Source organism: Manis javanica, chromosome 2 (assembly GCF_040802235.1).
Source record: "Manis javanica isolate MJ-LG chromosome 2, MJ_LKY, whole genome shotgun sequence".
Taxonomy (NCBI): Eukaryota; Metazoa; Chordata; class Mammalia; order Pholidota; family Manidae; genus Manis; species Manis javanica.
The window spans coordinates 87,813,830-87,837,762 of record NC_133157.1 but is presented as its reverse complement, the minus strand read 5'-3'; the positions used below and the strand labels follow the sequence as shown (position 1 = coordinate 87,837,762).

Below are 23,933 nucleotides of genomic sequence, written 5' to 3'. Positions count from 1 at the left end.
CCAAACAAATAAATGCCAAAAAGTTAATCAAGCTTCTGAAAACTAATGACAAAGAAAAAATCCAGAATGCAGCCCAAGAAATATGACATCTAACATAAATGAGAAAACAATTTGAGTGATAGATTTCTTCTCAGAAACCATGGAGACCAGAAAAAAGTATCACATATATTATATTTCAAATGTTAAAGAAAAAGAACTGTAAAGCAAGAACCCTATAACTAGCAAAAACATCCTTTAGTAGTGAAGGGGAAATCAAGCCATTTTGGAGTAAAAGGAAACTAAGAATCCATTCCCAACAGACCCAATCTAAAGGAATGACTAGGAAGTTCTCTACATAGAAAAATAAGGAAACAGAAAGATTACCAGGAAGGAAGAAAGAACACAGTAAGTAACAAGTATGGACAAACACACCAGGCTTTCCTTCCCCTTCTGAGTTTTCTGAATTATTCTGGATGGTTAAAGTAAAAATTACAATACTGTTTGATGTAGTTGTGAATATTACATATAGGAAATACTGAAAACAAGTTATATTCTAAATGAGGAGAGTAAAGGGCTGTCAAGGAAGGTAAAGGCTCTATCTGTCTATACAATGTCATATTTAGAGAAATGACTAAAAAACAATACAAAGAGAAACACTCAAAAACACCAGATAAATAAAAATGGAATTACAAACATGCTCAATTAACACTTAGAAATGCAAGAAAAAGGAAACAGAAAAAAATAGCAGAATATGCAGTAAAAAATAAAATGGCAGATTTAAGCCCTCATATATAAATGATTCCTTAAATGTAAAAGGCCAAAACATACAATTTAAAGACAGAGATTGCAGAGTGGATTAAACATGACCCAACCATATGTTGCCTGTAAGAAATTCCTTCAAATGTGATGGTACATATATGTCATATATGATGACAAAGGTAGTGAGTATACAGATGTTATATACAGTAAGTATACCATGCAAACATTCTTCAAAGGAGAGCGGGAGTGCCTATTTAGTATCTGGTTAAATAGATCTGGGAACAAAGAAAATTACCAGAGACAGAGAAGGACATTATATAATGATGACAAGAATCAACTAACCATGAAAACGCGTCCCAAATATGCACCAAACAACAAAGCTGCAAAAGACAAGAAACAAAAACTTACAAAAGTGAAAGGAGAAATAGATAAATCACAACTGCAACCGCTGACAGAACTACCAGACAGAAAATCAGCAAGGATATAGAAGAACTGAACAAGGGTTCCTGTTGAGAATGAACAAGATCATCAACCACAACCTGACTGTCAGCTATAGAATATCCCACTGTACAGCAGAATATTCTTTTTAAAGTGACCACAGAACATATTTCAAGACAGACACATCACGAGCCACAAAACAAACTGCAACAAACTAAAAATATCCAAACACTTGGAAACTGAACATACTTCCAAATGACCCATGGGTCAAAGAGGTCTAAAAGGAAATAAAATACCATAAACAAAAAAAAAAGGAAAAAAAAACACATGAAAATTTGTGGGGAACAACCAAAGTAATAATTAGTGAGAGGGATATTCATAGTACTAATGCCTTGGAACAGAGGAAAAGTCTCAAAACAGTAATTGGAGTTCCCACCTGAAGAACTTAAAGGAGCAAAATAAAAAATGAACAGCAGGCAAGAATACCAAAAATCAACAGAACTGAAAACTGAAATACAACATAGAAAAGTCAATGAAACAATGAGCTGATTCTTTGAAAAAAAATCAGTAAAATTGACAAAACTCTAGCAAGACTTAAAAAAAAGACAGTAGATACAGTCAGAAATGAAACAGGGGATGTCACTCTAGGCTCTGTAGACATGAGAAAGATAATAAGAGGATATTAAAAAGAACACTATGCATAAAAATCTGACAACTCAGAAGAAATGGACCAAATCTCAAAAAACACAAATTACCTCAACTCACCCACTATGACATCAATAATTTGAATAGCCTTTGTAAGTACTAAGGAAACTGAATTCATAATTAAAATATTTCCAAAAAATCAATCTCCAGGCTCAGCTGGTTTTCCTAGAGAATTTTACTAAATATTCACACAATTTCTCCAGAAAATAAGAGAGGAAACACTGTCTAATTGATTTTATGAACTATCATCCTCATGTCAAGACCAAAGTCTAAAAAAGGTAAACATCACTAGCCATCAGGGAAATGTATTAGAACTACAAAGAGATCTCTACACATGCATCAGAATGGCTACAATAAAAGACAGTGGTGACACCAAATGCTACTGAGGGTGGGGAAACTAGATCACTTATACCTTAGTGGTGGGAATGTACAGCCACTCTGAAGAAGTTTGGCAATTTCCTAAAAGACTTAAACATGCGATATCACATGGCTCAGCGACTGCACTCACGGGCACACATCCCAGCAAGATGAAAACAGGTACACAGAAAACCTGTATCTAAAAGCTTATAACAGCTTCATCTGTAACAGTCCAATGCTGGGAACAGCTCAGATCTCCTTAACAGGTGTTAAGACTCCACAAACTGTGGTGCCTCCGTGCCACAGAATATGACTCAGCCATCCAAAGAAGTAACTTGGACGTATCTCTGGAGAATTATTCTGAATAAAAAAAGCCAAACCCTCAAATGTAACCTACTGTATGGCTGCATTTGCTTAACAACCTCAAAATGACACAGTTACAGAAGTGAAGAACACATTAGTGGTTCCCAGGGATTAAGGAGTAGGCAGGGTGGGAGGGACATGGGTGTGGCCACTTGAGGGATCCTTGTGGTGATGGAAATGTTCTGTGTCTTCACTTTAACAATGACACTATGCCAGCTGTGCAACTGTATTAGAATTTTGCAAGAGGTGACCAGTGGAGGAGACTAGGTGAAAGGCACACATAGTCTCTGTACTACTTCTTACAAGTGTACGTGAATCTACAATGATTTCAATGTAAGGTTTTCCACTAAAAAAGGTTCATGAATTAATATGAACATAGACTTGGTAGGACAGACCTGAGTTCATGAGCGACCACTGCACAGAGACCCACCTCTGGCAAAGCATTTAAACAGTTTACTACAAAAGGAAGAAAAGAAGCCCTGGACATACTGTCTATGACTGATGACTTTAACAAAACAACAATTTATCAACAATTTACTAAATCCCATTTTCACCTCTAGCATTCCTACTTTCAAATGAATTTCAGGCAGAATATTTAAAATTATGTGCAACAGAAGACCTTGGCTAATGAGACATTAGAGACTAAGTTCTATAACACAGGGTATACAATATGAAATGAATTTGGCCTCGGCTTCCTAGCAGTTAAAACCAAAAGGCCAGTATAGTATTTATTACCTGACAAAGGAAGCACACAAGTGCAACTGTGACAGGAAACTTCTCTGGACTTAAGCTCAAAAAGAAATTTAGGCTGAGATACTTATATAAAGCTATAGAGGATGACACTGTAGTTGTCTGTAACAATGCTTTTATTAAAAACCTAGGAACACTGTTTAAATCACCAACTGTTAAAATTGCAATGAGTCTATTTGTCTTTTAACGATGTGCAAAAAAATTAATGAAAACATTCGACTTCATACACAATGGGAAACAATCCAGGACATGTGCTGGAGCGTTCCCAGGCTGTTGCAGAGATATGGGGAAGAACGGGCCACATGTGCCCCAAAGCCCAGAGAAGTAGGATGCTTGAGCTTGCTGCACTAGGAGGCAGCCCAGCAAAGAGTGAGAGGCAGGAGGGCAGCAAAGGGGCAGCAGTACACTGGGCTCTGAAACCTGGTCACCTGGATCCACTCTGGGCACCAGTCCCTGTTCACTCATTTACTGAGCAGGTGGTCGTGGAGCACTACTGAGCAGATGCGATCCTAGGCCATGAACTAGTATAAACCGTGGAAGTGCTACAAGAGAAGCAGTCCAGGGAATTTGAGGCAAGAGAGCAGAGGGGGTGTGTGCACACATGCAGGGAGGCTTGAGAAGCAGAGGGGCTTTGACAGGCAGAATGAGTGCCCATGTGGCCCAGGGTTCACAAGGACACCGAACTGCTCTGTAAGATTTCTCCACATGCAGCAGGGTCTTGTCTGGTTGGAGGGGCTGGCGGAAGCTTTCCTGCAAAGGTGGTTTCAGTGTGGGGAGAGCAGGATGAGCTGGCATTAAGCAGATGAGATGAGAAGCAACATTCTAGGCTCAGGATGAGCACATACAAGGCCATGAGGTAGAGGAAATGCATTCAAGGCTGTAAGGCCACAGAATGACCCCCTGAGGGAGAATGGCACAAAATGAGCCTGAAGAGGGGGTCCAGAACAAACAAAATCATAGTAAGTAAAAAATCAATAAAGTTTATTTTAGGAACAATGGAAGCTCTTATATGGAGTCTGACACAACCAGATGAGCATTTTTGAAAAAGATTATTCTGGTTATGGTGTTAAAAAGGGAAAGAGGAAACAAAAGTAAATGCCAGAGCTAAAATTAAAAGAGTCACTTAAAAGCCCAATGAGCTGACGGTGGCCTGGGCTACAGACAGGAGCTTCTGACAGTGGTACCCAGCTGAACAGGCTGCAGCAGCCCTCACTTTGTCCTCCTCACAACCTATCTAGCACACATGAACCCAAGTGTGTAAATTTGCTTGTGGGAAGAAAGCTGTCCCCAGCTCATGGTTTCTAAGTTCTTATCATGAAGCAAGACCAGCAAAGACCAAGAGCTGGGGTAAGTGCCAAGAAGCACAGTGACCTCACCAGGTAGTGTGAGTGACCATGTGGGCTGTGCCCACGTACTCACAAGGACACCACATGCCACAGGCATGGCGGAAGGAAGAGGGCCTCCTCCTGGGTAAATTTGACCTTCTCGACATTAATAAAATCATAATGGAAAAAGAGACTAGAAAAATTAGAACAAATGAACCCCAAAGTCAGTAGAAGGGGGACATAATAAAGATCAGAGCAGAAATAAATAAAATAGAGATGAATAAAACAATACAAAAACAAATCAATGAAACCAGGAGCTGGTTCTTTGAGAAAATTAAAAAAAAGATAAACCCCTAGCCAGATTTATCAAGAAAAAAGGAGTGTACACACACAAACAGAACAAGAAATGAAGATGGAATAATCACAATGGATACCACAGAAGTATAAAGAATTATCAGAGAATACTACAAAAAAATTATATGCCAATAAATTGGACAACCTAGAAGAAATGGACAACTTCCTAGAAAAATACAACTTTCCAAGACTGACCCAGGAAGAAACAGAAAATCTGAACAGACCAAATTACCAGCAATGAAATTGAACTGGTGATCAAAAGACTCCCAAAAAACAAAAGTGGAGGTCCAGATGGCTTCACAGCCAAATTCTACCAAACATTTAAAGAGCTAATACACCTTCGTCTCAAAGTATTCCAAAAAGGAGACGAGAAGGGAATTCCAAACTATGAGGTCAGCATCGCTCTAATACCAAAACCAGGCAAAGACACCACAAAAAAAGAAAATTACAGACCAATATCCCTGATAAACACAGATGCAAATACCCTCAACAAAATATTAGCAAGCCAAATACATCATCCATCATGACCAAGTGGGATTTATTCCAGGGATGCAAGGATGCTTCAACATTCAAAAATCCACCATCATCCACCGCATACACAAAAAGGAGGACAAAAATCACAAAATCATCTCCATAGATGCTGAAAAAGCATGTGACAAAATTCGACCTCGACTCATGATAAAAACTCTCAACGAAATAGGTGTAGAGGACAAGTACCTCAACATAATAAAAGCCATATATGACAAACCCACAGCTAACATTATACTTAACATTGAAAAGCTGAAAGCTTTTCTCTGAGAATGGGAAGAAAACAAGGATGCCCCCTCTGCCCACTTTTATTAAACATAGTTCTGGAGGGCCTAGCCACAGCCATCAAAGCCACAAGCAAAAAGAGGTAAAAGACATCCAAACTGGTAAGAAAGAAGTTAAACTGTCTCTATGTGCAGCTGACATGATATTAAACATTAAAAAAACCTGAAGAATCCACCAAAAACTACTAGAATAACTGAATTCAGCAAAGTTGCAGGATACAGAAAATGGGTTTTGAACACATTAGACTAGATGAACTTAACATATACAAACAGAACATCCAGAGCAAACAGCAGAAAGCACCTTCTTCTCAAGGACACATGCAACACTGTTCATGACAGATGACATGTAAGGCCACAAAGCAAGAGAGCAAATTTAAGAAAGCTTAAGTCATCAAGCATCTTTTCCCCCCAAATTATGAAAATAGAAATCGTTAACAAGAAAAAATTGGAAAAAAACACAAACATGTGGAGGCCGAACAACACGCTACTGAATAACCGATGGATTAAGGAAGAAATCAAAGGATATAAAAAAATACCTGGAGAACAATAAACGCAGTTTCCCATCTGGTTTCTTTTCTCATCTCACGCCCCGACAAAAACAAACGCTAACGGATCGCAATTCTGTCCCCTGGTTCCTGCCGCACAGTTCCAAGGCCCCGACTTCCCGAGGGTCTTTCCAGACTCAGATCTCCCGCTGTTTCCACCACACCGTTTCATCAACAGCTCCTACTCTGGTTTCTGAGGACCAGCCTCTCCCCTGCGCCCTCTTCCACGCGCTCCTTTCGCGCCGGGACAGGCACGGAGGGAACTCCCCGCTCGCCGGGACTCAAACCGAGACCCTCGGCTCTGGCTCTCGTCGGTTCCTCCCCACGCTCAGCGGCCGGGGCGGTGTGCGCCCGCGAGTCCTTCCGGAGACGGGCGCCGAGGGACCGGGCCAGGCCCGCCCAAGCCTCCGAACACAGTCACGCACACCGTCCACGCTCCCGGGGCCGGGTGTGGCCGCGAGCCACGAGCTCACCTCGTAGAGCACCTGGACCAGCTCCACCAGCATCCAAGGCTCAGCGAAAGCCGCCATACCCAGCCTCTCCGGCCTCCTTCCCGAATGCAAGCGGGTCACTCAGTGCGCGGCGCGGCATACGGACGTCTGCGCGCCTGGGGGTGGGGCGGCCGGATGCTGGGCACCGCCTCCTGGCGCTTGCGCACTGCGCGGGAAAGCAGAATGCCGAGGCCTTTGCGGGGACAGTTGTTGACCTGTGCCTCCTACCTGGGGCGGGGATGTTGGGAAACTGCGGGCTGAGTCTTCTGGCAGGTGGTCCCATGCGGGCTTTGGTGACAGGGAAGAAAAGTCAGAGCTACTCAGGTCGTGCCCGGTCATCACTGGATGCCCTTGCGTCCCCTCTGCCAGCTCCACCGGTCAAGACGGATGACCTGGGATTGTCATTCAGGAAAACAGCTCTTAGAATGCCGATTGCATTTCCATTTCAGAATGACTCACAGTCATGTACAATAGAATCCTGACCAGTTTTGCACATTGGGGTGAAATTTATACATTACATATGTATTGATATGTCTATACACCCCTGCATATATATACGCGTTCGTGTGCACGCGTAGGTAGGGGGATGTGGGGATGTGGGTGTATTGACGCGCTGCTACAAATACCCCAAGGTAAGGAGAGGACCTGATATGACACACACCCCTACGGAAAACTTGCATGATACAAAATCAACATATAGAAATCAGTCATGTGTCTAAAACAAAAGCACCAAATTACTCAAAAAGGAAATAAATAAAAAAAATCCCATGCTCAATTTCAGTGCAAAGACTTTAAATATTTAGGACTAAATTTGACCAAAGAGGTGAAAAACCTATATGCGGAAAAGTACAATTGATGAGGGATATTAAAGGTACTGGTAGTACAGAAAAACATTTCACATTCATCTATCAGAGGACTTGTTAAAATGCCCATACTACCCTACATTTTTATCTTTGCTTTTGTTGTTTGTGCTTTTGGTGTCATATTAATAAAAAACTGTTCCCAAGACTATGTGAAGACTATTTTTTTCCTATGTTTTCTTCTAGGAGTTTTACAGTTTCAGGTTGTTTAAGTCTGTAATCCATTCGTACTTAATTTTTGTGGGTGGTATAAGGGTTCAACATTTTTCTTCTGAATGTGATTGTCCAGTTTTCCCAACACTGTTTATTCTTTGTGCATTGGGTATTCTTAGCTCCTTTGTCAAATCTTAATTGACTATATTTGTGGGTTTATTTCTGAGCTCTACTCTGTTTCATCTATGTATCTTTCTATGCCACTGCCATACAGTTTTGATCACTATAGCTTTGTAATAAAGTTTGAAATCAGGAAGTGTGATGCCTCCAGCTTTGTTCTCCTTTCTCAAGATTGCGTTGGCTGTTTGGGGTCTGTGACTCCATATAAATTTTAGGTGTTTCTTCTGTGAAAAATGCCGTTGGAATTTTGATAGGGAAAGCATTGAATGTACAAATGGCCTTGGGTCGTGTGGACATTTTAACAATGTTAATTCTTCTGATCCATTAACATGGAGTATCTCTCCCTTTATTTATGTCTTCAAATTCTTTCACCAGTCTTACAGTTTTCAGAGTACAGATCTTCCATCTCCTTGGTTAAATTTATTCCTAAGTATTTTGTTGTTTTTGATGCTGTTGTAAGTGGGGTTATTTTATTTTTTCAGTTGTATAGAAATGTAACTGGTTTCTGTATCTTGATTTTATATCCTGCAAGTTTACTGAATTTGTTTATTAGTGCTCACAATTCATTGTTGTAGTCTTTAGAATTTTCTATACATAAGATTATACTATTTGCAAACAGACAATTTTACCTCTTTCTTCTGATTTGCATACCTTTTATTTTTTATTCTTGTCTGACTGTTCTGGCTAGAACTTCCAGTACTATGTTGAATAACAGTGGTGAGAGTGGGCATCCTTGCCTTGTTCCTGATCTTAGAAAGCTTTCAGTCTTTCACTGTTGTGTGTCATCTTTGCTGTGGGTTTTTTATATATGGCATTTAATTATATGGAGATAGTTTCCTTCTATTCCTATTATATTGAATGTTTTTATCATGAAAATGATGAATATTGCCAAATACTTTTTCTGCATCAATTTAGATGATCATGTGTTTTTTTCCCCCATCATTTTTTGATGATGGTGTATTGATTTGTATTTATTCATTTATTTTTTTAGGAGAGCAAGTGAGAGACTTTTATTTACAGATAAAGTGAGAGGACAGATCTCCTGGGTCATGCCAGGAGGGGACAAAAGAGTCCCGGGGGTGGTGTATTGTTTAGGGGATTTACAGGTGGTTGAGAGACAAAGGGCTAGGGGTGCACACCTTCTAAGTGGTCTCAAAATGTTTATCTTTGAAGAGACATTAAGTTTCTTATTAGTCTTCTGGGTTATTTACAAGAAATTTACTGCTCCGATTTCCTCCCAGGATAGCAGTTTCCTGGTCTGGAAGCATATCACTGGAGACTGTCTGCTTTGCTCCCAAGGTGGGCTGAGTTATTGTCTGTTTGTTAAAGAGTATGTTAAGAAACTTACTTTTTAACTAACTGGGTTTTAAAATGCAATCTTATTTTCAAGATGGAATCCTTCCTGTTTTTACTACATTGTTTTGGGCTTGCTTGCTATATCTATTGCCCAGGTTGCAAATCACTTGGTTAGGGCTGGAGGAGGAAAAGCAGCACCTGGGTAAAGTCAGAAAAATAAGCTGGTCTCCCCAGCAGACCAAAGTAAATCCCACAATGTATTATCTTGTTTTTTTTCCCCCAGAGGCCCTCACCCTACTCTGTCCAAGCCTACAGTCCCTGTCTCAATGATTCATGCCAGTGCTGTGGTCTGCCCACCAGCACAGCAGGTAGAGGGAGACGAGACAGGGAGGCCCGAGGAAGAATGCTACCTGTCTTCTAGTGTCTGTGTTCCTGGCCAAGGGCACAGGCTGCTCTCTGAGATACAAACCGTAGATGTTTAACTGTGGCCCCTATTTCCTGGATGTGTACTGACGGCCAACCTGGTGGACATGATGAGTTTTCTACTCTTAATGCTTCCATATTCAGCATTGTGCAACCTGCTCTTTTTCCTGGTAATGTGCACAGTGTATAAACAGATTTCTAATCTTAGATGTTTTTTTACTACTTTACCTTTCTTTACCATTTTATGTTTTACCACTTTCCATCCTAGAATGGAGGATTTTTCTCTGAATCACCAGGTAAAGGAAGAGAAGGGCTTTCAAAACCCTGCACAGAACCCTTTGATCTTGATCTGCCCTCCTCTCTGAGAGAGCTGGGCACAGAGCTCCTTGCTCAGCACAAGGTGCCTGGAGCCCAGGACTGATATAGGCAGCACGACACCTGCCCCTCTCTTCAGTGGTGGGGGACTAGTGCCTCTGTTAAGTTTTAAAGCTGATGCTCTTATGGTGTGTGAAAAACACACTAACTTTAAATCCTTCTGTATTATCCAGAGCAACAGATTTTATTCTAACTGAAAAGCTACAGATTTCATATTTTCATCTGTTTCTGCTGACACAACTCCCCTCTAGGGACAAGACCCCCTTCTGTTCAGGCCCTTAAATAGGGGAGGGCCTTGGCCAGAAGGAGTCAGAGCGGAAGAGCCTTTGAGTCTATACTTCACAGTTACCAACTGTTTTATGTGTATAAATGTTTCATCAAAACACCTTGTTTACAAATTTTTCTGCATAATGGACCATGAAAAGCTCTGTCCCTATACATTCTGCTGTGTTCACCAACAGTATAAACATGCAACTTTTGCTAGCATTCTTGGAAATTAAAATGAAATAGTTGGCAATTAAATGAGTTCCCTGGAACATGAGCATATTATTTGTATATTAGTCCATTAGGAAGATAGTAGATAAACCAATATCATAGGGTTTTGTATAATTTACATAAACTTTGATAACGAGAGAGAGAGATGCCACTCCAGTTAGCCTCACACTTCAGCCTTTGCAGCTCTAGAAAGGGTAGGGCTTCTGGGAGCTCGGAGGTGTCACGCAGAGGATAGTTCCTTTATTTCTGGACAATCTTAAAACTTTGCCTCCAGTTCCAACAATACTATAGCAAAATCAATGATTCTTTTCTTTTATGATTTCCGGCAGTTCTCATTGCCAGTTTGCCCTTTGAATTAACAATGTGTCCATTTACACACTGTACATTTAGATTACTTGGCAGGTGGCAACCAATGCCAGATGTGTATATGTGCTACTGCAATAAAGGCAAAAAAACAGCAGAGGACAACGTTTACTTAGACATAAAAGCATCTAACAAAGGGATCAAGGCAAGTAATCTGAAATATGAGGTAACAGAAAGACTTGGCACTGGCATCCTCAGGAGGTGCAGCCCCAGACCACACAGGAAACCTTAGCTTCTTCCTGTTCCCTGTTGTGAGGGCAGAGGGGAAGTTGGTTCAGGGGTGGATCTGCATTGCCCAACACAGATTGTCAGAATGCACTATTTTATTGATGGTACAACCTCAGTACATTATACTGCTGTACTTCATGATGAGCCTCAATGAATGAATGTAGTTGCCATCAGATACCAAGTGCTTTCCCACTGACACTTTCAGGCTCACTCTTTCCTTCCTGATTTAACAGGCCGGTGATATGGCATCCCTGTAGGAGCAAGACAAGAGGAGGTGCCCATGGGATAGCTCTAAAGGAACATCCCATAGGGGCTTCATATGTGCTGAGCCCGCACCCCAGACTGAGAGTTTGGGGCCTGCACACTGGAGACGGCCAATAATGGAAATGCTACCCATACCAGCCCACAAAGTCAGCACAAAGATCCTGCAGACTGGGTAGTTTTGCCTGCAGTACAGGTGTGCTGTCTGCCTGCAGCTTTGAGAAAAATATAAAAAGATGCAAAAACACAGCTCATTCTGTAGGGGGAAAAAAGGTTAAATATCAACAAAGCTCCTTTCCTATCTGCTCATTCTCTCCTTAGAATCCTGTTTGCTTCATCTGTATCATTAGCTGAAATCCACCTCTGAGGAAAGTAGACATTTCTCAGCACCTCTGTGGATCTCTGGTTATATCCTTTTCCCCCAGGGCCTATATTTTGTTTTATGTCTTCTTGATGGCACAGTTTCTGCTAAGGAACATCCCAAGAGACTATGGACAGCAGACCCTCTTTTTGAGCCAATACCTTGGTCATTTATGTCATGAGCATTTCCCCAGAGATTCAGCAGATGCCAACCAGCTCAAGTTTATTTGCATAGCTATTTTGCTATGATAAAGCTCCAGGGACATAGTTGTGACAAGCCAAGTGTGGAGCAGTTTGTGTGGGGGCAGTGAGGTGGGCAGGGGCTGTTTGTGCTGTGCTGAGACTGTGCCTATGCTCTGTGAGTCACAGCGAGGTAGGAGGAGGGCAAGTCTGTGAATCCTAATTCTGGGTACCAGAGGAGGTGTGTTAGGCTGGCAGAGGTACAGATCTAGGTAGATAAGAGAACTCGGGTCTAAAAATGAACTGAGTCGGGAGTCAAGGAGCCCTCAAAAGTTATTAGAGGATGAGGGAGGCAGGGAATACATTTTAGGAGCTCGTTGGCATGTACATGGGAGAACTCCAGAGGTGAGTTCCAAAGGTGGCCCAACCCTTTCTCCCCTGCATGCCCCACGTGGTCAGTGGCTTGTCACTGTCCTTTTGCCTGACAAAAGGGGAGACTGAGTGCTCCTGACCAGGAGAGGGGGACACTGTGCGTGGCTCACCCCAAAGAATGGATGTAGTCCTGGGCGGAGCCCCGCACAGGAGAGAGGCCCTTCCAGGGCTCCCACCTGAGAAGTCACCCAATGCAAGGGTGGGGGGCTGCCAGTGTGTTTCAGCTGTAATCAGCAACTCAATCTGCTGAGAAGCTCTTAAAATGAAGATTCCAAGGATTCCATCTAGACCACTGATCAGGCTCCTCAGGGGTGATTTCTAGCTGCATCTAAGTTTGCACAAGCTGCTCTTGCTTTGTAACAAATTGGCTATTTGACCTTGTGCCACTCACCTCAGCAATGAAATGAGGTGAGCATTGATATCCTGGCTATTGATTAAAATTACAGACAGTTCCTTTGCAAACTTGAAAATCCTACCCAGAGGTGGTTATTACTACCTTTCACTGGACCAAGGTGACCCTCCTCTGGCCTCCAGCTGTCAACATGCATATTCTTGTATGGATTTCTGATATGCTAAAAAATGTCTTCCTAAGAGTGCTGAGTTCATTTCTTCGACCACCATCCCCACAACAAATAACCAACTAGTATATGCAAACACTGTGCCAGGCACTATACAGGATGAATTGATAATGCTGATGAAAATGCATTTCTCCAGGAATCTCTAGGACACGGAGAGCACACATGACCTATTGCAAGGCAGGCTGTGTTCACTGACAGAAAATACGTTCTGAAGAGCTCATATTTCAAGGAAAGCTCCCTTCTGAGAAAGGTAGTCAGGGAGGTCCCCCCAGGGATAAAAGGCTGGGCTGGGCTTTCACAGTGTCCAAATTGAGTGCTCAGGGCTTGCTGGTGGGAAGATGCAGCTGTGTCCCAGTCATCCATCATGTCCACATTACCACTGTATAAAGTGCAGGGGGGCTGGTAGGATGAGAATAGAGTGATAGAGAAAAGGACTCAGAAATGAGGCTGGAGGCAGATTATTTTTTTCATGCCTCAGAAAATGGGAAGTTTATTTTTCTTAATAGCATTTCTTGAAGGAAGATGAGCATATTCATGCTTTTACAATCCATCACTTTTCTACATTAAACAGCAGCTTAGCTTACTAAACAAAATTAAAAATTAGTAAAAAAATGCAATACAGAGAATACTGTGACTCCTCCTGTGGGCGCCCGAAGCAGTTCCCTGTGGCTTGGGTTCCGCACACAGCTAGTTGTGTTGTGCTTGTCAAACACAGGAGGGCTCAACCCTAGTGAAGCCACAGCAGCCGGCGCCCTCCTGCCTGCCCCCAGCTACACTTTCTGGGACTTAGAATTTAGGTTTTCCCAGAAAGAAGAGTCCAATCATACTTATGGCTTAAGGTCCTATTTTCTTTTTCTATAGAACTATCTCTGAAGCAGCATACAACTGATTGCACCAAATGTAGATACAGTATAAATCTGCTACATTTTGCAAAACAGGTTTTTTGTTTGCCCTTAAGGTCCTGGGATGGGAAGGGAGAGAAGGAAAAAGAAAGTCTGTAGCAAACTGCTCAGAGAGAATGGGCCCAAGCCTCGCTTCCTGCCAATGAGGTGTTGCACTGCAGAACAGCTTCTGATAAAAACAAGATTGATCCTGGGAGAGTCTCGCCCCACCCAGAAAATGTTCGCCCTGGGCCCACACCAGCCTGGGAACCTGAAGACTTGGCTGTTTCACCCACCAGGCACAGCTGAGCCCACCACTCCAGCCCAGGGCAGGTGGTCAAAGCAACAGCAAGGGATGATGAGTGTAGGTGTGGCTCCACAAGAGCTGCTCAGCTGAGGACATGGCTTCCCTATAATCACGACTGTCCTTTGGAAAACACAGCGGGAATGGGAGCACCCGGGATGGAGTCATGGACCCGCCTGGGCCAGCAGAACATGGGGTGGGCGGGAGTGGGCAGGAAGGTTCCAGTGTGGGAGAGGGCACAGGCCCTGACCCACAGGACGGAGAAGGGGGTCAGGAGGCAAAGCCTGACCTTGCATGTTGAACCCAGGAGATGGGAAAGGACTGGAGTCTGAAAGGCTCAGCAGAGTGGTGGGAAAGGCTGGATGGATACTGAATTGTGAAGCACCTGTCTCCCAGAAAAGAATCATGAGTTTTGTTGAAATTAAAATGGCCGTGGATAGGACTAGGTGTCATTAGAAGTATCTGCTACCTGTCCGGCAAAGCACTCTGCCCAGGTGACATTTTACTTCAGCAAAGGTATGTCAATCTAGAACTGACACTTGGCAGGAACCCTAGACTTTGTCAGCCCGCTGACGGCGGGTTGTTGTTTCGGGATGAGACAGAGTCCAAGTTAACAGACGTGAACCAGGCCAACCGGGTGGAGGACTTGACCATCAGGGCCAGCCTCACCATGTATTCTGAGGTTAGATTTGAGAACAATATTCTTTTGGGTGGATTCACCATGACTTAGTTAACAAATCCCCTACTGATTTACATTTAGCTTGTTTGCAGTATTTTATTCCTATGAACAATGTGTATATGCCCCTGCATACTTGTGTCTATATGATTATAAAGGGAAATGCTGAGTCAAACCATGTCCTTTTCAAGTTGTATACATGCTGTCAAATTGTCCTGTGCAATGGCTGCATGATTTTTCTTCCACCATAGATCGCATGCTTCACTTAATCTGTATCAACCCAGGAGCTAGTAAACATTTCAATCCTGGCCAAATTTAGAGATGAGTGGTGCTCTCAGAATTGCTTCAGTCTGTATTTCATTAATTCTGAGTGAGGTCAAATACCTTTCCATGGGTTTATTGACCATTTCTATATCTTTTTTACAGATATTTATTCATCCACTTTATGTTGCTCCTACCGGTTTGTTGTGTCTATTTTTTAGTAGATTTTATATGACATGGAAATCACACCTCTGTCATTTGCCTTTTGGCTTGTGCCACCCTCCAAATTCAGCCCAGTCCAGACAAAACATACTTCTAAAAGGAAATTATATGGCTGGAACTGTCCAAGTCACTTTGGGAGCATTCCCTCAATGCACTTTGTTTCCCTCTTCCTGAGCAAGACTATTTTCTAGTCTTCTAGGATGAGTGCCTTCCATTTAGTAATTACCAGGACAGGACCACAGTCTTGCCAGCTTTGATGATCAGTATTTATAGCTGATATCTCAAACACACTTCTCATCAGTGAGTTTGGCCAAAATAAAATATTTTACTAAACAGCTTCAAGAGCATATTGTTTTCTTAACAATCATATTTAACTTACGAAGTAGTTTAGATGATTATAATAGGGAAATACACTAGAAGAAATAGTTTGTAAAAACAACTGGGCTGAGAGCAGTATCTGGGGGCTGAGAGGATTTATAAGGAAAATATTAGCTAATGTTGTCAAAGACCTATGGCCTCACATGGAGTGCTAGATACACACAATGAAAAATGCATTGGAGCACAGAGAGAGAGTTGCATGCTGTCCCTGCACACTGGGGTCCCTGGACACTGGATCTCAGAGCTCTCTTCAGATGTATAACTAGAACAGATGTCAGTCATGGTAAGTCAGTCATTTAGACTTACTCCTATAGGAGGGCTTAGGGTTTGGAGAAATTAACATATTCACATTCAAACAGTCACTCCAAGTCTTCCTTGAGGAAGGTGAGCCGTTGTGTTCAAGGGGAAAGTCCTAACTAACTGTCCAGAAGGGGCATTCTAATGAAGCCTAAGCTTTAATGGAAATAGGATTTACTATGAGCAACTGGTCAGCAAGGACAGGTGACAGAAGCACAAATTAGGAGATTATATACTTAATGAAGTGATTTCACTTTATCTGCCTTTTCATCCGTCCACACAGCCCTAATCCCCTCACCCAATGTGGCATAAGAACCTGGAAGCCCAGAGTCAGACACATGAAACAATATGCTGTCAGGCTGACAGGGTCTGGGTTTGTGACGTGTGAGCCGGCAGGGGCCTCAGGGCACAGGGACCAACCTGCTAGTTTTGCAGCTGAGAGAAGTGCCCTGATCAAGGGCAGCACCAGGCACACAGGCAGAGAGGTTCACTCTGGGCTGCCAGACCTGTGTGACTCACAGGGACACCACCAGTCACACACGTTACTTCTGTGACAAGGGCCACAGCTTCTCAGCTTCTTCCTTGGGACAGGCAGGAAAATGCGTGGTCAAACTAATGTGACATTTTAATTTTAAAAAGTCAGAAGAGAGTTATAACATGCTGTGGGCACACACTTTCAGAACTTACCTGGACTCACATCATCAAAGGACACAGAAGAGAGTGGTGTTTGGAATCTCCTCTCCTATAGACAAGCTCTCTTAGGACAGCTCCTCACATTCCCACCCTTTGCATGCTTGATGTAGTGTAAGTTACTTAGTGCCCTGGCCACGCTTATCCCCATTGTTCAGTTGGGCAAACACTTTCAGAGAGGTTAAATGCCTTGCCCCAGATCACATGGCAGGTAAGTGGTGGAGCAGTTTTACTCGCCGAGAACTAAGAAGATGGGCGGCTAGTTTTTGAGTGTGCCATGCTGTGAACATGTTCTGCACGCAGAAGCTGCAACCCCCTGGCAGTCCGGCCCCGCCTAGCAGGCCTCAGAACATGCCCTTGTCCACGGTGATTGGGCAGTGCTCCCCCAGCTGTCAGATCACAGAAGGCTCTGAAGGCTGCCAGTGCTACCTGCCATGCCTCCCTCCTAGGACCCAACTTGCTCTGCCTGCTGGAAGGGGAGCAATGAAGTGAGAATTGTGGGAACCCATCCCACTTGGGGCCCTGGTGCTTTCCTCACTCACTTTGATTCCTGGTCATCATCTTTCTGCCCAATCGAAGGTGTTCTCTGGGCCTCCCTCTGCAGAGGTGTTCGTCATGGGCAATGGGGCTCAAACAGCCAGCACCCCAGGACCGATGCTCTTGCAGGTGGGTTTTCTGATGCTCTGCAAGGCAAGGAGGCAGCTGTTGGGTCCCCAGTATGTGTGCTCACCCAGGAGGCGGAGTCTGGGCCTGAGACAGGGACCGTGGGTTTAGGCAGAGTAGAGTGAGGGCCTCTGGAAAGAAGATAATTACAGTCGAAACAATGTAACAATATGCAAAGAAGTCCCTGTCCAAACTCCAAGTTAAGCATTAGCAAAGTCAGAGTCACACTAATTCTCTAGGGTAAAGATAACAAACTAAGAGTATAGGCATTCTTCAGTGAAATCAGTTAAAGCTGATTTAAAAGGCCTGGAGCAGGCTCGGCTCCTCGCAGGAAGGCGTCAGTTCTACCGCCATCGTGTTCACATCTTCGAAACGCTTCGCTGTATCTGGGGCAGTTTCGGGAGCTCTTCAGTCTCTGACTTGGAGAAAGCGTGGCTTCAGGACCGGAAGAACATCAGGTTGCCAGGGGAACGCCACGCGCAAGGAGAGTGCCCAGCCACTGAGGCTCCGGCTGACACAGGCTACCAGTTCACCCTTGTAGAGGAGACTTTTGCTCCGGACCACGGATCCTTCCTATGGATGCATAGAGAGGAAGGCTGAGAGAAGCCAGCACCAGATTCCCATCCCAGAGGCGGATGCGAGCGAGTGTGTCTGTTGCTGTTCTTCGCGAGCGCCTAGGCCTGCAGGACCAACCTCAAAGACCAGCTGGTTTGTAAATACTTGAATCACATTATGGGATTGCTAGACAGACTTTCAGGCTTGCTTGGCTTGAAGAATAAGGAAGTTCATGTTTTGTGCCTTGGCCTGGATAATAGTGGCAAAACAACAATCATCAACAAACTTAAACCCTCAAATGCTCAATCACAAGATATAGTTCCAACAATAAGATTCACATAGAGAAATTTCAATCGTCTATAGTTTGCCTTTTACTGTGTTTGACATGTCAGGTCAAGGAAGGTACAGAAATCTCTGAGAACACTATTATAAAGAGGGACAAGCCATTATGTCTGTCATTGATAGTAGCGATAGATTAAGAATGGTTGTGGCCAAAGAAGAACTTGATATTCTTCTGAATCATCCAGATAGTAAGCACCACCGAATACCCATCTTATTCTTTGCAAACAAGATGGAACTTAGAGATGCAGTGACATCTGTAAAAGTGTCTCAGTTGCTGTGTTTAGAGAATATCAAAGATAAGCCATGGCATATTTGTGCTAGTGATGTCATAAAAGGAGAAGGATTGCAAGGTGTACAAAATGAGATTTTCATTAATGTAGAGTTGCCTCAACTATAAAAAGGACATGATGATTAAAACACTGAACATAATTCAACAAAAAACTGATACCCTGTAACTACTTTAGGAGGATGGAGAAAGGGTGTTTTAAAAGAATTAAAATCCTCATCTACCATAAGATAGCAGTAACATAACAGCTGTTGCTATATTTTTAACATATACAGGATTCTGCATCATTTAATCCTCACAGTAACCTTACATGGTAGGTTCTATTATTTGTTTTGTCTTATAAACAAGAAACTGGGACCTAAAAGCGGTATGTTCCCTCTATACCCCTGGGTCAGGAGACTAGGATGGGGTTAGGAGAATGTCAGAGACAAGGAAGGGACTGCTATTTTTTCTTTGTTTAAGTCAGTTAATACTTCATATTTTTAAACTCTGGGCATAAATAACTATGATCAAAATAATTCATAAAAGCTACATTGATACTAAGTTAACTAGTATTCCACCAACTGTAGTAACTCACACCTATGCAAATAATTAGCAGAGAAGTACTGACTTTTTCCTTTTTTCCCTGATCTCCCAATCTACTTTATAATCTATAAACACCTGTTCCCACTAAACATTCCCATGTAAAGAATAGGTAGAAGCAAGCTGAGTATAGTAGTCACAGGATGCCATATAAGTATGTATAAGCTGAGGTTATTGCATTTATTATTATTTAACACATTTTTTTAACATTATGCTATTAAAATTTATTGCCTTAAAGCTCAAACAAGTGTTTTTTCATATTTAGACACTGTATTACAAAATTTAATTCATTAAGCTCTACATTGCAATATAAACACCTCATAAAACGCTCAAAATGTATACTGCATGTTTGTTTTTTTGTTTTTTTTTTTAGGAGAGCAAGTTACAGGCTTTTATTTAGAGATAAAGTGAAAGAACAGAGCTCCCGGCTTATGCCAGGAGGGGACAAGAGAGTCCAGGGTGGTGCGTTGTCTAGGGGATGTATAGGCTATACTGCATGTTTTGCATTTAAATATTTATATGTGGCCCTATTCAGCCTGTGCTTTATAAATAAGAAAAGGACTGAGTTTTATGTATTTGTTTTTCATTTATAGGTTGTCTGCTAAAAATTATGAATTCTCTCCTATTTGCTTAAGTTATTTTTTTCCTTTGGAATTTTTTGCATACCATGATGGGATTTCCATAAATAATATAGTTAATATCAAGAATACTTAAGGCAAATACATCCTGCATGTAACTCTGGTTTTAACTTACTTTGTGCATATTTTCTGACTTCTGATTATACTCTCTTTTTAGTGTAAAAAATAAACCGGTATTAAAAGTTCACTTAAGTGGATGCTAAAATAGGTTTGTCTATTTCTGTTGCTGGACAGAAATACTATAATGATTGGCAAACACTTAACTGTGTTTAATCGAATGTTTTGGGTAACTTAGTTATTACATTTCAGAGTGACTCTTATTACGGACACTCCTGGAGATTGCAAGGGGCTGCCTCAAGATGACTATTATTGACTCTTCTGACAATTTGATTTTAATGCCACATTTGGAGGCTTCATCAACATACAATGTTAAACTTTCTTTGGGGATTTTGAATAAACCAAGGACAAATTAAATCTTTTACAAATTTCAAGTCCCCAAGTAATGCTAAAGGTCATAGAAGAATAGTAGTTATTTTTTTTAAAGTTTGGTTAGAAATATAGTGGTGATAATAAATATTTTTATAGTTTTTACTATGTGCCAGGCACTTTGAAAGCACTTTATGTATATTAATTCATTGACTCCTCATAACAGCCCTGTGAAGTAGATGCTGTTATCTCTATTATATAGATCTGGGGTCAGCAAACTACCAACCTGCTTTTGTATGGCCCTTGAGCTAACAATGAGTTTACATTTTTAGTTATTTTTTTTTAAAGGAGTGAGAAACAACAGATAATGTATGTCACCCATAACGAGAAAAATTATTTACTGTCTGGGGCTTTAAAGAAAAGTTTTGCCAACCCCTGTGTAGATGATGAGAGTGAAGACATAGAGGTTAGCTAATTTGCCTACGCTTATACAGCAGATAAGCAGAGGACCCTGGACGTTGAATCTAGGCAGTCCCGCTCCAGAATCGTTCTTCACCTCTTTAACACTCCTCCAAAACCTAAAGATTATTCTAAAATAGAACAATTAAAATTAATTCTTGCTTAAATAATTAAAGATAAAAAATTAGATACAACTGGCTCAAAAGGAATGCTCTTTGAGATTGAATGCCCCTGTAAGATTGATGTCTTGACCTTCTGAAGTCTTTCTCCTTCCTTTTCTTTAAATGGGTGGCAACAGATGTGGCAGCTTCTGAAACTTCAGACATGTTAATATTTTAAAGTATAATCACACACAGATTATCCCCAAGCAGCTGGCTTAGAATCCCAGATTTCCCAGTCTTCCAGAAAAATTCGTATTTTGAGGTAAATGATAACTAGTGCTGATAGACATAAAAGATAGTAAAATATGGAAATCATTTATAATCAATTTGAGGATATGCATTTTAAGTGACCACAACTAACAACTATAGCTTAAAATAATTTCTTAATTACAAACATTTCATGGTTATACCTCTGTTCTAAATTTGTTCATGTGATTGGTGAAATAACATATATCCATAAAGGACTAGGCCCAGAAATCAGTATCTATCTGTATCTCTCCTTACCTCTCTTTGCCCACTCACAATTTTCTCCCAGAAAATTAGAAAAATTTATCTAAGCATTTTATGAAATACCATGTTATAGTAAAATGTTACTGAAATAGGTTTATGCTTCCACCAATTAAATGTAATTATTAATGCTGGAATTAAAGCCAATTTCACATTCAAGCTCTACCTTAGGCTCAGTGTAATTAATATACAGGATTTTGTATCATTTAATCCTCACAATAACCTTACATGGTAGTTTCTATTGTTTGTTTTATAGACAAGACAACTGAGACCTAAAAGAGGTGTGGTCCTTCCATACCTTTTTGAGAGTATCATGAGTGGATGTAGATTTTTGTCAAATGTTTTTCTCCATTTATTGATGATAATATGGTTTTTAATACTTCTGTTAATGTGTATGTAACACTGATTTATGGATATTGAGACATCTTGGCATCCCTGGAATAAATCCTACTTGATTGAGAAAAAAAAATGGCCAGGAGCAACTTGGCCTGGAATGTCTGAACGTTCCTCAGATAAAGAAAAGTCAAAGCCCATGACTTCAAAGTATCAATTAGGTCATCATATTATAAAATTTCCCTTAGCCTGCTAAAAGGCACAGCGTATTTTTAATGTCACCTGCATGCTGTTTTTCCTTCTCTAATCCCAATCAAGTAATCTGCAACTTGGGCAAAAGATTAATCTAGTAAGCAAGCCCAGCTATAAACAGCCCAAAAAGTTAAGAAGTAAAATTCTTAACACACTCTTTAGCAAACAGGCAAGGACCCAGCTCACCTAGGGGCAGGGCAGATGGTCTTAACTGATATGCTCCCAGAGGGAAGCTGCTATCCTGAGAAAGAATCAGAGCAGCAAATTTCTTCTATTACTCATCAAAAATGAGCATTCTGGGACCACTTAACAAGTCTGCACCCCTAGCCCTTTACCACATTCCTAATCCTCAACCACCTATAAAAGCCCTAGACAACACACCACCATGGACTCTCTTGTCCCCTCCTGGCATGAGCCAGGAGCTCTGTCCTCTCACTGTATCTATAAATAAAAGCCACTCCTTTGCTCTCCTACCTTGAGTGTTTGCGAAGTTCATTCTTTGACTCCGGGAACAAGAACACCTGCATCAGGGCCAGGTCCTAGCCCTGCTCTACGCTCTGGGGCCGAAGCATGTGAACCCATTTACCACCTACCTGACAGGGTGGTGCCTCCTTGTAGGACAGGGCTTATGGGACTTATGTGAGGACCTGATGAGAGGACTTTACACAAGTCAGGCCGCTTTCAGAATTGGAAAACAAACCCTTACTGCATGTGCCTGGAGAGATGGAGTGTGTGCAGCATTCCAGAAGTATTCAGAAGGGACAGCTGCAGTGGAAGCTAAGAAAAGGCCAGAACCAGGCCATTGCCTCATCTGAGCTTCTCGTCTTACCTGTGGGGAAACTGTCTCCACAAGCAGAAATGACTGGCCCAAGTGTCTCAGGTGCCTCAGGCCTTTCCTGGGACCTAGAGAGTCTCTTCTACGCCAGTGCTCTTCCCTTACAATCATCTACCCTAAAAGTCCGTTTCCTCTGCGCTGGTGTTGTAACACAACTTGCAATGATGGTTGCATGAGGGAAAAGGGGAGGCCAGTCTTCACGGTCTGGACCCTGGCCATCACCAAGGCGTGGGTGGAATAGGGTGGGATACTGTCATCACTGGTTGGGTTCTAAGCCAGGAGTTTAATTTGAGATCTGAAAACAGCCGAGTCCCTCCCAAATTGACATTTGCTGAAATACAGCAGGCTGATTCACTGGGGTAGCCTCTTTCCTGGTTGTTTCAAAGAGCTGGTGTTTCTCTGTTGAGGGGAGGAGTCACAGTTCCAGACCCATTTGACCTTCACCTGGCCTGGTCTCAGTTTCCTGCCCTTTAGAATGGAAGGCTGGAGTTAGGGGGTCTGCAGTGTGCATTCAAGTCTGGATGTTCTCTCATCCAAGAGCCACAGACTTGCAGTGGGTGTCTGGGGTCTCGAGTCTGGCCACTGCAATCTGCCCTCTCATCCCCCACAAAATGGGCTGGGTCATGGAAGCAGGTGATTCCCTGTGTATCTGCCTCCAATGGCTCCCTCCTGCTCACCCAAGTCTCTGGTCTGCCCAGCTGGCATTTCATACTTCTACAACCAGAGCTGACTGTAGTCCCAGGAGTCCCCCAAGTCACCCTGATCTTTCCCACCTTCAGCCCTTCACCCAGCTGTTACCTCTGCCCAACTGTCTTCCCTGCTCTTCCCACCAGCACCCTCTGGCTAGGCACCACCTCCTCCTAGAAGCCTTCCTCAGCTACCCCTACAGAGGGCGCTTCTGTTTTCATGTTTCCATTGCACTTTGACGTGGTATTTAATGTTCAGTTTTCATGTCTGATTCCCCTCTGCACTGGGACCTCCTTGAAGACAGGGATACAGTAGTTTTCATTCTTACATCACAGCCAGAGACAGGGCATTATTTTTTAATTCAAAGGCTTTTTACTTTAAAGCAGGAGCTTAAAAACTTCAAGGGAGTTGATACAACACCCCTGAATGAAGTGAT

General features: G+C 42.3%; 1 protein-coding gene and 1 pseudogene across 1 annotated transcript in view; one reads left to right on the top strand and one right to left on the bottom strand.

Annotated features, from left to right (window-relative positions):
* Window positions 1-7,095, bottom strand: part of LOC108408991 (DNA excision repair protein ERCC-6-like 2) — a 57,010-nt gene extending 49,915 nt beyond the window's left edge. The window contains exon 1 of the mRNA XM_073228842.1: window positions 6,861-7,095. The gene's annotated coding sequence lies outside the window, so the exon portion shown is untranslated. The remainder of the gene's footprint in view (window positions 1-6,860) is intronic.
* Window positions 7,096-18,078: 10,983 nt separating this feature from the next.
* LOC118969888 (ADP-ribosylation factor-like protein 6 pseudogene) lies at window positions 18,079-18,728 on the top strand (annotated as a pseudogene).
* The last annotated feature ends 5,205 nt before the right edge of the window (window positions 18,729-23,933 follow it).